This window comes from Mycetomoellerius zeteki, unplaced genomic scaffold (genome assembly GCF_001594055.1).
Source record: "Mycetomoellerius zeteki isolate Tzet28-1 unplaced genomic scaffold, Tzet1.0 scaffold35, whole genome shotgun sequence".
NCBI lineage: Eukaryota > Metazoa > Arthropoda > Insecta > Hymenoptera > Formicidae > Mycetomoellerius > Mycetomoellerius zeteki.
The window spans coordinates 2,151,080-2,157,486 of NW_017257338.1; positions in this window are offsets into that span (position 1 = coordinate 2,151,080).

Below are 6,407 nucleotides of genomic sequence, written 5' to 3' on the forward strand. Positions count from 1 at the left end.
CATCTCGCGATCGTGTATTATCCGTAAAATCAATTATCGGCATCCATTTCTCCGAAGTATAGATATCTGCGAGCGTCGATGATTACGAGATTTTCTCAATGCAATTATTCTTGAGCAATCATGGGTTGCGACAATCGTCGTATCGTCGTTGGCACACGATCAGCGCAAAATCGGTGCGAAAAGTCTAAGGCGTACCTTAAAGGACGAAAAATCGACGAAAAAACGAATAGGTGTTATTTACGATGGCCGCTCCTTGCGACGGCGTGTTTATCCACTTTAGATGCAAGGACGAAGAGAAGTTTAAATCGATCTAAATGCCACGGGCGACTCCGTAGTTCTCGACCCCGTTTTCTTTCCTCGATTGCCTCGATACTAAATTGCCGTACTTAATTATGATATCGCAAAAAGAGATTTGACAATCTCATTCGCCGATAATAAAGCAGTCAATAAAATAAATTTTGGTCGAAACACGTAATTATTCCCGCTCTCATTTTAGTGCGATAATTTAAAAAATTGTCAATGTAGTTAACGCTAAATACGTTTCTACAGTTTTCTGCAGTTTTATCCAGTTTAATTTAATTAAGCTCTATAGGAAAGCTATACTACAATAGTAGTAAAAAACAATGTCATATTTTGAGGCATTACAATAAAAAAAATAAATAAATTACAACAAATTTTACTCAAGGAAATGTTATAAAATTTTTAAAATAAAGCTCTGTTCTCTAAAAGTGAAATAAAAAATTATTGAGGATTCAGATTTATTTGTAGAATCTGTGATACAATGTCGGTTTTTGCGTGATTCCGAATATACAAATAAACGTTAATAATCCACACCGTTATTACGTCGCCGCTTTGATAGGTTTTTATAAAATTGAAAATATATTTCATACGTAGATGTCCGGATTATCCTCCGTGTATTATTAAGCAAAGTGCTATGCGTGATTTCACACAAAATTGCGAAATGAATTAATCAACATGCCGCGCCGCGCTCGCACCGGTGCGACATTCAGTTGGCTCTACAGTTATTAAAGCATTCGTATTAATTAACTCGGTTATACCGTGACAAACGAGCGGGAATTCGGTCAGGGATTTTACACGAAAAATAAGTATCGCTTGGGGAAACATTTGGCGCATCGTATTTATGCATCGTTTCCGTTGCCAGAAAAATAATGAAAATACTTGTTAAATGTCTCGACGAACAACCCAAACCGGAAATGTAATTTAATAAAACTTACAAAAATCGATAATTACCTACTTGTACCATATAAAACAAGCAAGTAAAAGCGTATTATGTAAAAGCTTTAGTCAATGAGGAAATGCATCATTTCTATATTACTTAAAGAAGAACGATCGAACAGGTTACGAGCGAATGCATTCATTCGATAAAAAATATTTCTTCTATAAATCGCGTTCTTATAAGGCATATAATATATAATTAACGATGCTATTATATATTATCTCGCGAATAATGTCAAGTGATTCAAATTTGGAGAAATAATGGAGAAATAATTCCCGTAAAATCTGTATTATTTTATTTCATAATATATAATATTAAATTAAATCAATCAATTACGAATAAAATATATGCACATTCCATTAACTGTAAATTTACGTAAATTTATTAACGTTACGTTAATGTTTAACTCGCATAGACACATATATATGAAAATGGAGTATTTCTCGAAAATTTTCACTTCGTTTCAAAAATAATTAGTTTTCTAATTTTTATTCGCATTATTAAACAAGAGTAGATTTATGTACTTCCTCACGTTTTTTTTGCACGTAGATTAGATAATCGCTGAAATGCATCGTGCAGATAAATAACACGCAGCTTAAGCACAGATCTACTCGCACGCGGCTATTGCGCCTTGCAATTACGAAATGTTTGTTTAGCTAACTGCAATTGCACGACAGAGTGCACACATAGGACCTGCGTCATCGAGAGTGGCGTACACGAACTGACATTTGAAAATACAGGATGACTGGGAAACTTGTAACAAGAAAAAATTGTTATTTACTTCAACGTAACATATTTTATTTACAGATGAAACGATAATATTTTAACATAATTCTTGAATAAAAAAAATATACTTAATTATTATTTGTTTGTAACGTCACTTAAAGACATATCACTTAAAATCTTTAAAGATATTCAACGATTATTAATTGTTTTAAACAGAATCTAGCATTTAAAAATGTAGAAGAATTAGTAAAAAAAAAAACTACAGTAAACGTATTCCGTTTCTAGATAAAAAAAATAATAAAGTATTAAGATAATTCTTAATAAATGAATGTCCATTATAAAAATCTTCATAATGGATATTCATTTATGTATATTAATTTCTTTTTAATAGAATCTCTAATGTTTCAAAGTGTATTGATAATACTTGTAAATATAATCGTTTTAAATTACAAAAGGCTAGTCTTATTTTAACAATGATTAATTTCAATAAAATACACAGGCGGCATTGGCCGCAGGGGGCGTTCCTTCGTAATTACTAATTACTCTATTTAGTAGGATGTTGTGTAGCTTTATGGGATTAAGCGGTCGATGCTTCGGATGACGATCCAGCTGTAGTCCGATCTATTGCGTGCTCCAAACAAGAGGGAACGCGGTGAATTGCCCGCCCAATCATCTCATTACACGAGTCTGCCCGCGCGATCTCTACTGTTCCTACAGACAATTCTAAACTCCGGCTCTTTCGCCTATCTATTCCAATTCTTTGCTAACGTGAGAGCCGCATCTACATCCGACACATCAGGCTACGAGCGAAAATAAACTGTTGGAACTACCGGATGCGAGAGGATCGTACACATGATTAATTTATTAATAATGCAAACGGATATACAGCGTAATATAATAGTACAGCAGACAAGTAATGTACGATAACGCAAGTTAAAGCCAGTTTATATTATAATAAATTACATTATGAAATAATATAAATTCTCATATTTTGCGATTGTCGTCCGATCTACCATTTCCGTCACACAATCAAGCGTGGTTGAAAGAATGTCACATCAGATGAAAAGTGATTTTTTTCTGTTAATGTACGACGTAATAAAGGAAACTGATCTCTGTTTCAACAGCTTACTTTTACGTCGCTTATTTATTTCACCGCTTCTCGATTCGCATGCATTTCCTTTCCGCTTTCGAACCCGCGCCAAATTTTTCAACTAATTTAATTCTCTATACGCAGCAATTCGTGTTCGCCATTGTTGTCACGCTTCGTTGCTGGTGACTCGCAATGGCACTTCGCTGGTCGCAATGTCAATGTCTCCGCAGGATATCCGAGTCGCTTTGCAAACAGAAGTACCAGCATGATGACATCGGTCTCTCTTCTGCTTCGTGAACGTGGGCATTGTACAACCATCCCTTTGGATGCGCCGTCCCCCCCGAACCCCTCCGCGTGATCGTCATCGTAGTCGTCGTGTTCGTCGGAGTTCGTCGAGTTGTCGGAGGGTCGGAGTTCATTGTGCCACAAGTGCATTCCGAGTACCGGCGACGCCAATTGCTCGTTACAAAGCCAGTTGCGAATCGCTCTGTGAAAGCGACAGTGACATTTCCCGGAGCGAGGGCTCGGCCCTCGCAAGAGATCGGTCCTGAGATCAGAAAAAAAACGCCGTAGGATTGTGCACATCTGCGAGATGATACTCACGTTCTCGCGAGATAAAGAGCAGCGACATGGTCCCGCGTTTCGCTTATTTCGACATGACGCCAGTTTGCGCGAGGCAGAAGCTTCTCGTACAATGAGAAATTAATTTTAATTTTATTTCGGACGCGCGTGTTTTCAACGAGACTTGTGAGAAACGTGGTGAAGATTAGCGTGGAAGTGATACAGAAGTTACATGGATTAAATCGAAGGTGCATATTGCAGTAAGTAAAACTTGCAGTAAAAGATAGACAGAATAGATAGAATTATTTTCTCATGTTACGTGTGAATTTGTAAAATACATTAATTACTAAAATACAATGAATTTACATTCTACATATAACGAATATTGTCAAAATTTTAATTACATAAACTTTGGAAGGTAGAAGAAAACTTTTGAAGGAAAATTTTATAATTAACGTTGAAATTATATCATCTTTAGTATTATATTATTATATTTTATTATTGCTGCAATATACATATATAATAATTAGAAGTCGTTTTATCAGTGAGAAGGCGATTCTTTTCACACGTAATGATACTAGCCCGCATGACGAATACATTTAAATTGCACGCGATAATGTGACGCATATCCTTTTTCCTTTTTGCGAGACGATCGGACGATTGCAGCGGATATGTCATTTTATTTTCTTCTCTCCTTTCGTCATAAAATCCTTTCGTCTTGTCGTGAGAAAAATTGTTTTTTTCACCTTAATTGGTGATTATAATTACATAATCGCTTGTAAAAGAACTCGGTGAAACGCATAATGTAAACTGAGGTAACATCAACAACGAGGATAATTTGCATCTACATTTTCATTACTAGTTTTATAATCCTACACAAGACTCGGCGCGTTCTCGATATAGGCGTTTCGATAATTGCAAATTGTGTAATTGCGGCATTTGCTGTCCGAGTTTCTTACACACTGCTTTGGGTGAATTTTAAGGCGGAACAGACTTGTTGCGTATTTACGTATTGTATCATCATTGCGTATCAATTCAATGATGCGATGCGGTGCGCCGTTGCACATTATAGTATCAAAATTTTGATTCGCGCAACATCTACACTGAAACGCAGTGATAATATAATACGCAACAAGTCCTGTATTCGTCTTCAGATACCTTAATTATTTACACAAAACAGGAAGTTCGAAGCGATTTTTGTGTAGACGAAAATATTGACCTCTGAATTAAAAAACAAATGTCCTTGAAGTTTATAGTTTGATTGCACTGGTTTAAGTTATTTCCATGAGAACTACGTCATAAATTTGTTGCGGAATCTTAGTTTAATAATCTCGACAGACAAATACCATAAAATACAATAAAATGAATATCATAAAATACAAAGCTATAAAACATCGAAAGATACAAGCTGTCATTGATCAGTTAACCCTCAAAATTTATCAAACCAAGAAATTTATTGCTTTTTTATATCGCAATTATACACGAGCCATCCAAAATGAGACCATCTTTTACCAAAGTTGAATAAATAAATAAATAAAAATAGATTTCAGAGAAATTCGATGAAACGCTTTGATTAGCTTTTTGTGGATTATAAATAATAGTAATTTAATTGCGCATTGCATCCGTATATTTAATTTTAACTATCAACTTTCACGGCATATAACGACATGTAAAAATATACATATAACGATGTTAGAAACTGGGTATTTCGAAAAACTTTCTTTCGAAATACTAGGTGTAGTAATAATTCTAAATAAGAAACAGAATTCTCACGAATAGAACAGCTGGTCGACGCGTTTGAATGAACATCTCAACTTCTTGTCTACACCACGTGGAAGCTAACGGATAGAAAAACCTTATGCTATGTGGCACATGTGAAATTTCGTGCAACCTTCGTTGACATCATCAGTATTAGTTAATCGGATTAACGTGCCGTAACTGTTTTTCTAATCAACCGCGAAATTCTTTCGCAAAGTTTTCACAATTCATCATTTAATACAAAAATAGCAACTAAAGACACTTCTAGAATTACAGTTGAATAGTAAATGACGTTACGGAATTATTTGTATGCCTTCAGTTATAAATATATAAGTCAAATTAATAAACAATAAGACATTCTGCCGTGGCTTCATCAGATCAAACCCTAAAATAATTCAATATGCAGAATTAATCAATACACAGAATCAGTACGCAGAATTATTGCAAAAATTGTCACGATATTTGTTACGCAAAATAGATATCTTTTCTGGTGCAAATATTGATTTTGGCTATATAGTATTTTATTCTGTTGGGCAATATTCTATATTATTCTAGTGACACTTTGACATTCACAATTGACGCATATTCAATATTCAATGTCGCACTTGTACTGTGCCATGATTAGGGTCAGTTAATATTTCCTCCCAAATACCTTTTCGGAGGGGACGTTTCTATCATGCACGCATTACGACAAGTATTTCCGACCACATCCTGTACGAATGTCAGAACAGTGTCATAATATTACGATTGAAGACTTAATAGAATTTTCCTCATTCAAAATTGTTACAGTTTACAATCCTTCAAATTATTATATTACACGACACATTTGATCACTGAAGTTCATTTATTACGAGTCTGAATTTTGTTTAAATTATTGATAATGAAACACGAGATATTTTCTATTCCACAATAATTTTTTCTTTCGACTGGTGATATATGAAAAGATGAGAGGATCACTTTTATTTGGATAACACCAACAACCACCGGGATTTTTTAGATGTGGGTTTTTCTGAAGAAATCTTGTTTGAGGCTCAA